Genomic DNA, 10,722 nt, shown 5'->3' on the forward strand with positions numbered 1-10,722 from the left:
TGATAGGAGAAACAGGATGGTTTATATGCAATGGCAATATGAAAGGAGATGAGGAAGGGGAGATCACATTCATAGGAAAGGGAGCAACAGTAATAGACTACAACTTAGCTGAAGAAAGAATGCGGCATATGATAGGGAGTATGAAGGTAGGGAATGAGATAGGGTCTGAGCACTTCCCGGTCATAGTTACACTAAGAAGAGACGTCAGTAAGCGCGGCAGAGGGCGAAAGGAAAAAGGGTGCGAACGAAACACGAAAATGGGAATCTGGGGAGTGGATAAATTAAACAAGTTTAAACAAAGATGGAAAAGGAGAAGGTTAGGTATGAAAAAGAGGAGCGAATAGATTCGTTAGTTGAAAGGTTGAAGGGGTCCATTAAAAAGGTAAAGGATCAGCTGGGTACTAATGAAGAAAGAGTAGGGGGAAAGAGAGGCTGGTGGGACGAGGAATGCTGGGAGAGTAAAGAGCGAATAAAAGAGTGTGTGAGTAAATGGTGAAGATGGGAAATAGAGAAGGAGGAGTATAATAGGAGGAAAAAAGAACATGAGAAGATGCTGAAAATAAAAAGACAGAGGGGGAAGGAAGAAAATAAAGCAGAGGTAGAAAAAGCCATCAAAGAAGGTAGGGTGTGGGGTGTGATAAATAGGGATAGAGGGGAAAGGAAGGGGAACAGGGAGTGATGTGGATGAAGAAATTGGATGAAGTAAGGGAAAGCAAGGGAGTAGGGCAGAGCCAAACGGGTGATCCTGAAAAGGGACAGTAAAAAACGAAAATTGTTTTCAATATCGTGGGAAATGCATTTTTTTATGGTAAGAGGAAACGGAAGCTCTGGAAGCTCGCTCATTTTAGGAATTAATATCACTACTGTTACTATTGTTTATCCTACGTAATGCGAAAGAGTAGAATATAAGTAGTAGTTAAGTTAGACTAAGGTTGGAATTGTAAATATATGTACAGGCAGCGGAGGCCCTCAAACCCGTAAAAGGGAGAGTTAAATACATACATACATACAAGTAAATAGTTGAAAGTTAACCTTTCGGTTAAAAATTCTTACTGTAGGTTGGAAATTCAATTTTTTTGCAGGAAATACTTTTTTGTACTGAAAAATTCATCGTTGTATGTATTTTGTTTTAAAGAAAAAATTCAATGAAAATGACGAAAAATTCAACTTATTATTTAAAAAAGTAACAACTTAGTATGAAAAATTAATTTTTTTGAATATAAATTTATAGTGTTGGGTTACAAATTTACCTGTTTTGTGGAAATTTAATCCATTTAAATGAAAACTCGTTTTTTAAGTAGAAAATCAATCTTCTGTTTTAAAAAAATTATTTTTTTTTGGCTGTGAATTCAACTATTTTGTTAATGAAAAAAATTAATTTCTTCGTTGAAAATTTATGTTCTTTTTTTTACTGAAAAAGTAACTACATATATTATTTTGGGATAAAAACTTATTTTTATTATTAAAAATTATTAAAAATTAAACTATTTATTCTAAAAATTACCTAATATTAAACACTATTTTGTTAAAAATTTGTATTTTATGTTTTAATTTAAATGACAGACAATTCGTATTTTTTAGTGAACAATTAATTTTTTCAAATCACAATGTAACTAATCCATGTCTGTTTGACATTTTTTTAAATTCCCCCTATTTGATAGAAAATTCAACTATACGTTTAAAAATAAAACTATTTAATTGAAAAATTAACTTCTTCGTAAAAAAATAACTTTTTTGTTAATTAATTCATAGTGTCGGTTTAAGAATTGAACTGTTTTGTAAAGAATTATTCTGTTTTGTCGAAAATTCGACTTTCTGAGAAGAAAATTAATCTCCATTTTGGGAAATTGATCCTTTTGGCTGCTGATTTAAATATTAAAAAGAAATATTAAACCGAAAAATGCAAAATTTTCAATAAAATAGTTAAATTTGTAAGCAAAGAAATGAAGTTTTGAATGGAATAATAAATCTTCAACCAAAAAGATTAGTTTTTAACATAGAAGATGAATTTTATACCAAGAAAAGACAAGTTTTTAAAAAACTAGATGAATTTTTTACAAAATAGTTAAATTTTCAGCGAAGAACATTAAAATTCAATAAAAAAATAATTTTTACAAAAATGGAGTAGTTGAATTAATATTTGAAAAAATTTATTTGAAATAAAAAAAAATTTAAAAAGATAAACTTTAAACAAAATAGTTAAATTATTAACCAAGCAGATGAATTATCAACCAAAAGATTAATTTTTTTAATTTTACAGTGAAAAAGATAAGTCTTAAATCATACATGGAATAGTTAAATTTTTAATTAGAAAAAATCATGAAAAAAAACATTGCAAATAATTTTAATATCTAATAAAAAATCTTCACGCAATAAAATGAAATTTTAGTCCAATAGTTGGATTTTCAATCTAAAAGATAAATTTGCCAAAAATAGATAAACTTTAAATAAAATATTTAAAATTTTCAACCTAGCTGATGAATTTGCAAACAAATATAATTTTTTCAATAATAATTTTCAACAAAATAGATGAATTTTTAACAAAGTAGTCCGATTTTTAATCAAACAGATTAATTTTCAATCAATCAGGTTCATTTTCTATTAAAAAGAACAATTTTTAACAAAATGCATGAGTTATCAACCAAATTTTTAAATCACGTTTTCTGTTAAAAAAATTACCCCTCACCCCGTAAAACAAATTTAAGCAAAATAGGTCAATTTTCAACTAAACAGATGCATCATAACCCAGGAAATTAAATGTCGATCCAAAAATATAATTTATGACAAAAAATGGAATAATTAAACTTTCAGTTAAAAAAATTAATTTTAAATAAAAATTATAATTTTTAATTAAAGAATTGAATTTTTAATTAAAGAGGTGATTTAATCACCGAGAAGATTATTAATCTACCACAAAAGGCAGTTTTTACAAAATACAGACATTTTAAACTGAAGAAGATAAATGATAAACTTATCATAAAATATTTAAATTTTCAGTAAAAAAAATTAACTTGAAAGGAAAAATTTTCAATGAAATTCCTGAAGTTTAAATGAAAAAAACATTTTTTTTAAACTTCCAGACATTTTATTACCGAATTTGAAAATTGCCGAAGAATAAAATTTCCGACGGAAAATTGCCAAATTATAAAATATCCGAACTGTAAGATTCTCGATTGATAAAATTCCCTATTTTAATCATGAAAGAAAATTGTTTATTTTCAATACATTTTATTTGTTGACAATGAAACATGAAATATTTTTATCAAAGAAAACAATTCTTTAATGTTTGAAGTTTAAAAAAATTATTGTTTGAATTTCAAATAAATTAATAGTTAAGAAAATATATTTCGGAATGAAAATTTTGTTTTGTAGGTTCGAATATTATTTAAAACAAGAACAATAACACAGAAAATATTTTTAAGGATCGAATTATTAATTTAAAAAAATTTTTTCAAACTTTGTGGTAGATCACTGCTGAAATAAATTTTGCAAAATTTGTTTAGAAAATTTTATTTGGTTCGGACAAATATTAGAGTGTTTATTTATTTGGTCGACGCACTCGAGTTTTTGAACTTATATTATTATGCTATTATTAATTTATTTATATATATTTATTTTTAAAAATAATTGTTTTGAATTCTTGAAATCCCTGTAAATTTCAGAATTTTCCGGTTTTCTTTTCAAAGACTTATTCATCTAAAAAAATATAGAAAAAACATAATTTGTAAAGTTTTAAAATGAGATAGATAATATTAATGCATCAGGATTTAAGCAGAAGTTCCAATTTTTAACAGAAATAGCCAAAATTATACTGCTTGTTGAAATTTTTCGTTTTGAAAATTATTATTTAAATGTAAATAATGCAATAAAAATACAGAACCATGTTGATTTAAAATTTATTGCAAAAATACCATTTTGATTATTATTTAATATTACTTAATTTACTGTCAAATATAAATAGAAAACGTGGTAAATGGAATTGCATAGAAAAATTTAATTTAATTAAAATAGTCAATTTTGATTCTACCTTGAAGAATAGTTCATTCAAAAACATCTTAAATATGTACCCTTAATGTTTTTTCAATGTTAAAAAATATTTAAAGTTCGGTTTATGAAAAAAATCTCTTATTTTTAAATAATTGAAAAAATGCGTATCCCTATAGTGGGTAATAAAATCGAAAATAGATAATGATTAGTTAAAAATAGTAATTTACGTACCAAATTTATTTTAAATTAATAAATCCTTGAATTAAAAATTAATTATTTTACGGTTATTTGCATTGTTAATTAGTCATCATCCACTATAAGAAAGCCCCCTTAATTAGTGCGCTCATAGCGCGCACAATGTTCTAGTAGTGTCTAGAATGATGACGTACCTATTCATTCCAAAATGGGAAATAGAAATGAATTTTTGAAAAATCCTCCTCAAGAAGAATAAACAAATTAATCCATATTAAACATAAAAAACAGATCACCACTTTTACAAAAAAAAAGATAATATTAAATTTACAATTGGAAAAAAAAGTTCCGACTGAATTCCAAAAAGACGATCGATTTAAAAATCGTTCGGATCGATAAAACCGGCGCGACGAGAGTTGAGTGGTGGGCCGCGCGATCGCCGTTACAACACTGGTGGCGCTTTCGCGCTCTTCTCTTCTCTTCGGGAGTGAGACTTAATCGTGAAAAATGTCCAAACCGATCGGACCTCTCTCTCTGAGTTAAGCTGATCGAGAGAGAGAGGTCCGATCGACTTTGAAACTTTGCTGGATCAGTCCCACTCCTGGCGCCCAGAGGACTGCTCTCTTTCTCTCTCTCTCTCTCCCCCACCCTCCTTCTTCAATCACGCGCTGCATGTGGGTCCAGATCCTATTCGCTGGTCCCCCTTTTCAGCGGTACGAGTGATCCCTTCCTCACGCTCGCTACTACTACCGTTCCCTCTACGCTACTACCGTTGGTACCGCCTAGATTTCCTCTAGGTAGAGTTGAGACACAAACTGACACATGCTCACACAGCCTTGTAACTTCTAATCGTGATTAGTCCGGAACCAGAAGTCCTCATAAAGGGCGCGAAATTTAGATGCGCCCTTACGTTTAAATGACAATACACTCATAAATTGTGTTGTAATTAAAATTGTGAATCTTCAATAAAAAATTACTTTTAACCAAATAGGTGAGTTTTTAACTAAGAACAATATATATTTTTTTTTACCAGAAAAGACGATTTTCCAACAAAATACATTATTTTTAACTAAAAAAGATAAATTTCCAACCAAAAATGGCTTGGTTATATTTTCATTTAGGAAAATTATTTTCAATGAAAAAACTAATTTTATACTTATTTGATAAATGATTAGTCAAATAGATTAATTTTCTACCAAGAAAGTTGAATTTTCAACTAAAAATAAGGCGATTTTATATTTTAAATCAAAGGTGAAATAATACATTTCTTTAGTAAAAAAGTGATTTTACAGTCGAAAATGAAGAATTTTCAACGCAATAGTTCAATTTTAAAATAAAAATTATAAATTAAAAAAAAAAATATACTGAATATTCAAAAAAAAGATGAATTCTTAGTTCAGTAGATGATTTATTCACTAAAAAGATGAAATTTTAAATAGGAAGATGAATTTGAACGAAACTTATGAATTTTGTCTAAAAAAAATGAATTTTTAACAAGTTGGTTGAGCTTCCAACCAAAAAGATCAGCTTTTTACCAAAAAAGCGAAATCTTTAACAAAATGAATGAATTTGCAACCAGAATAATAAATTTTCTACTCCAAAAGACACATTTTTAATGAAAATTATAAATCTTTCACCAAAAAATAAATTTTTAACTTAAATAGTTTAAATTCTAACAAAAGAGGTGTAATTACAATCAAAGAGATAGATTTTATAGAAAAGAGTTAAATCTTCAAAAACACATACATTTTTAACCAAAAGATTAATTTTCAATTAAAATTTAGAATTTTCCCTCGGAAAAATGAATTTTCACCCAATGATAGTTTAATTTCTAACTAATATGAAGAATTTCCAATCAAAGAGATTAATTTTTTATGAAAAAGACCAATTTTTAACCAAAAAGATGATTTTTCCAACACGTGGATTGATTTTCTACAAAAAAATTAACTTTTGATTACATTAATTAATTTTCAATATAATCGTTTTTTTCGAATACATTTTTTATTGAATAAAAAATGTTTAAACCAAAAATCGAATAGACTAAGAATATCAATTTTATATAAAAAAGGCGAATTTTCAAACAAAAGGAAGAAATTTCAATCGCAAACATTGTTTTTCTACAAAATACATACATTTTTAACCAAAATATTGAGTTTTTAACTCAAAAGTTGAATTTATATCCAAAAAGATTAATTTTCAGCCAAAAAGATTAATTTTTAACTGCGAAAATTGATTTTTAACAGAAAAATTAACTATTGTCAAAATTCATTAATTTTTAATTAAATAGTTTAAATTTTCAACTGAAAAATATAATTTTAGAACCAAAAATGGAATAGACCAAAAACATTAAATTATTACCAAAAAAGACGCACTTTCAACCAAAAACATGAATTTTCAACCACAAACATTAATTTTTTACAAAACACATGGGTTCTTAATCAAAAAGTTGAATTTTCAACTAAAAATATTATTTTTCAGCCAAAAAGTAAATATGTTAATTTTTAGTTTTTGAAATTATTTTCAACTAACAAACGAATAATTTTCAACAAAATAGTTCTGTTTTGAACAAAACAAAAAAATAATGTTTATCCAAAAAATAAATTTTCAACGAAGTTGTTGAATTTTCAACAAAAGAAATACATGTTTAAACCAGGATATTAATGTTTAATAAAAAAAGACGCATTTTCAACTAAATATATATTTGAATTTTCAACAAAATATTAAAGTTTTTTAAATGTATATATTGAATACAACATAGAATAGTTAAAAAATCAGTTTAAAAATGTTTTTAAATAAACAAGACAAATTTTCAAGCAAAAAACTGAACTTTTAATTAAAATGGCGTATTGTGAATAAAAAATTACTTTTAACCAAACAGGTGACTTTTCGACCAAGAACAATATTTTTTTACCAAAAAACACCATTTTTTGAGAAAATACATGAAAATTTAACTAAAAAACATAAACTTTCAACCAAAAATGGAATATTTGTATTTTCATTGGGGAATATTAATTTTTTACGAAAACATTTTTTTTCTACTAAAATGATGAATCTTCAACCAAACAGAGTATTTTTTCGCCAAGAAAGTCGAATTTTGTACTAAAAATAAGGTAAATTTTATATTTTTTATGAAAGGTGAAATAGTACATTTCTTCAGTAATAAAATTAATTTTCAACCAATAATGACGAATTTTCAACCAAATAGTTCAATTTCAAGCTTAAAAATATACATTAAAAAAAATTCAAATAAAACTTCAAGAAAAAAGATGAATTTTTTACCCAATAGATGATTTATAAATTAAAAAGATGAATTTGAACTAAAATTATGAATTTTGCCTATAAGAAAATGAATTTGTCGCAAATAGGTTGAACTTCTAACGAAAAATATAATCTTTTTATTTAAAAAAGACAAATCTTTAACAAAATGTTTCAATTTTCAACCTGAAACATAAATTTTATAATCTAAGAAACATATTTTTTATGAAAATTATCAATCTTTACCCTAAAAACTGAGTTTTTAAACAAAAAGTTGAATTTCTTACCATAAAGATGAAATATTAATGAAGGAAAGAAATGAATTTTCAACCAAAATATTTTATTTTTAAATAAAAAGTTCCATTTCTAACCAAAAACATGAACTTTCAGCCAAGTAGATTAATTTTCTACCAAAAAGACTAATTTTTAATTAAATAGATAAATTTTTAAAAACGAACATTAATTTTCTACAAAAAAATTAAATTTTAAGAAAATACATTAATTTTTAATTAGCTGGTTAACAGTTTATCTAAAAAAGGTAACTTTCAAACCAAAAACCGAATAGTTTAAAAAGATTAATTTCCTACCAAAAAAGACGAATTTTCAAACAAAAAAATTGAGTTTCAACCATTAGCATAAATTTTCTAAAAAATACATGCATTTTTAACCAAATCTTTGAATTATTAGCTATAAAAGGATTTATTTTCAAACAAAAATGAAACATGTTAATTTTCAGTTGCGGAAATTACATTGAACCATCAAACAAAGAATTTTCAACAAAATAGTTTAATTTTCAACCGAAAAAATACATTTTTAATCAAGAATATTAATGTTTCACCAAAACAATGGCATTTTTCAATAAATATTTATTTGAATTTTGAACAAAATGGTTGCATTTTCAAAATGTAAATTTTCAATCAAATTTTAAATAGTTAAAAATTTAGTTAAAAATATGTTTTTAAACAAACTAGACAAATTTTCAACAAAATAAATCAATTTTCAAGCTAAGAAATACATTTTTAATGAAAAAGATTAAGCTTTCACCTTGAAAAATTAATTTTTTACTACGAAACTTAATCTTTCACTAAAAAATTGACCTTCGATATAATACATTAATTTTTAACCAAATAATTGAATTAAAACTATAAAATATGACTTTTCAACCAAATGTCGAATATTTAAATTTAAATGAAAAAAAAAATTTCAATCAAACAAAGTACGAGTTTTCAACCAAATTTTCTACCCAAAATATTAATTTTTTATCAAACAATACTAATTTTAACAAAATACAAGAATGATTAAAAATATATATTTCGGGTCCCAATCTTGTACAAAACTTTTACTACGTTTTTTGAAAATTTGCAATTGAAAAATTATTTTTTAACGCAAAAAACAAATTTTTAACAAAACAGTTTAATTTTTAACTCACAAGATTAATTTTCTCTTAAAAAAGACGAGTTTGAATAAAAATATCTGTATTTTCATCTAACAAAACTAACTTTTAAACACAAAATGTAATATTTTTCTTCTTAATATTTATAGTTTAATATATTTTATACAGTTTTGATATGTTTATACTTTATTTTATTTTATTCCTCATTTAATTTTTAAAAATTGTAAATTTATTGTGAAATTTGGTTTGTAAATCGCGCGCTTTTCGTCACTTCTGGTTCCGGTTTGATCGTAGCCAATCTCACACAAGGTCACACAGACTTGAGACTGTGAATCGCGATTAGTCCGGAACCAGAAGTCCTCATAAAGGGCGCAAAAGTTTTATAATTTTCAAATAAGAAATCGAGCAGTGAAATCTTCAGTTTAAAGAATTACTATTTTCAACCTAACAACATTTTTTAACAAATGAAATAAATTTTTGAACAACTGAACTTTTAATTGTACTTTCAATTGTAACTGTTATTAAACTTTATACAAGAATTCAAAAAAATTTGGTCTTTTCTGGTAGAAAATAAAATTTAACTATTTTATTGCAAATTAGATTTTTTGTTTGTTAAAAAATTAACTTACACCCAATATTGGTGAGTCACATTTATTATAATTTTGTAACAACTATTCAAAAAAGTTATTATTCTCAAATCTATAATTTCGTCCACAAATTTACGCATTTTCGTTTGCAAATTGATAATTATTACAAAATGATTCAAATAAGCCTATATAAGAAATAAGACATGTTTTAAAAGAGTTTCATATTTAATATTATTATTATTACTAATACCATTTCTATTGCATTATTGAACACAAATTTATTAGTTACAGGATATCTTCTACAAGTTTATCAGGATTATTCATTCTAACCTTGAAAAAAATACATAAAATAAATAATGCAGGTATGAAAATATTTCTTCTACAATTTTTAAAGACCGATAAAATAAACTTTTCTTCTCCCCTTGACTTTTCACATTAAAGTTTATTTCTAAAATAAATATTTTGTTTATTGAACATAAAACATACTAAAATTGAACTAATAATTATTATATTTAAAACGACATTGAAATTGATTAAATTATTTAATGAATGAAAATATTACTTTTTCTTAACAAATTTAAAATGATCAATTCGAAGTACTTGAATAACACGTTTAAAAAAAAAGTACCTGAGAAGTTATCATGTTCGAAAAAAGTGTTAGGAAAAATGTGGTTAATTGTTAAAAATTCATCTTTCTAGTTGGAAATTTTTAAAAATTTTTAAAAATTCATCTCTTTGGTTGAAAATTTTACTATTTTATTAAAAATCCTTTTTCTTTCGTAAATTAATTTTTTAAGTGAAAGTTTAATTTTTCTTCTTTTGGGTTAATTCAATTTTTTTATAAAAAATTAATGTTTGTAATTTAAAATTCGTTTGTTTGTTTTTAAAATCCATTCATTTTGGTAGCATCTTTATCAGTTCAATGATCAACTATTTTATTTTATATCGAAATTCCTTATTTGAAGGTTAAAAATGCAACTAAGTTGTTTAATTTTTTTTTATTTGTTGACATATTTAACGCTGATTAATATTTTAAATATTCATTTTTTTAATGTCACTCTTTTTGCGATGAAGATTAATCTTTTTTGTTTAAAAATTTGACAATTCGTTTTAAAATTTATATTTGCTGGTCGAAAATTTAACTAACATTAATTTTGGTCCATTGAAAAGGTAAAGGATGAGCTGGGTACTAATGAAGAAAGTGTAGGGAGAAAGAGAGGCTGGTGGGACGAGGAATGCTGGGAGAGTAAAGAGAGAATAAAAGAGTGTGTGAGCAAATGGAGAAGAGGGGAAATGGAGAAGGAGGAG

The 10,722-nt window shown here is 25.0% G+C and overlaps 1 protein-coding gene across 1 annotated transcript in view; it reads right to left on the reverse strand.

Moving 5' to 3' along the window:
• Positions 1 to 4,609, reverse strand: part of LOC117174740 (A disintegrin and metalloproteinase with thrombospondin motifs 7-like) — a 502,350-nt gene extending 497,741 nt beyond the window's left edge. Inside the window, exon 1 of the mRNA XM_033364079.1 lies at positions 4,377 to 4,609. The gene's annotated coding sequence lies outside the window, so the exon portion shown is untranslated. The remainder of the gene's footprint in view (positions 1 to 4,376) is intronic.
• Between the last annotated feature and the right edge of the window lie 6,113 nt (positions 4,610 to 10,722).

The sequence above is a fragment of the Belonocnema kinseyi genome, chromosome 1 (genome assembly GCF_010883055.1).
Source record: "Belonocnema kinseyi isolate 2016_QV_RU_SX_M_011 chromosome 1, B_treatae_v1, whole genome shotgun sequence".
Taxonomy (NCBI): Eukaryota; Metazoa; Arthropoda; class Insecta; order Hymenoptera; family Cynipidae; genus Belonocnema; species Belonocnema kinseyi.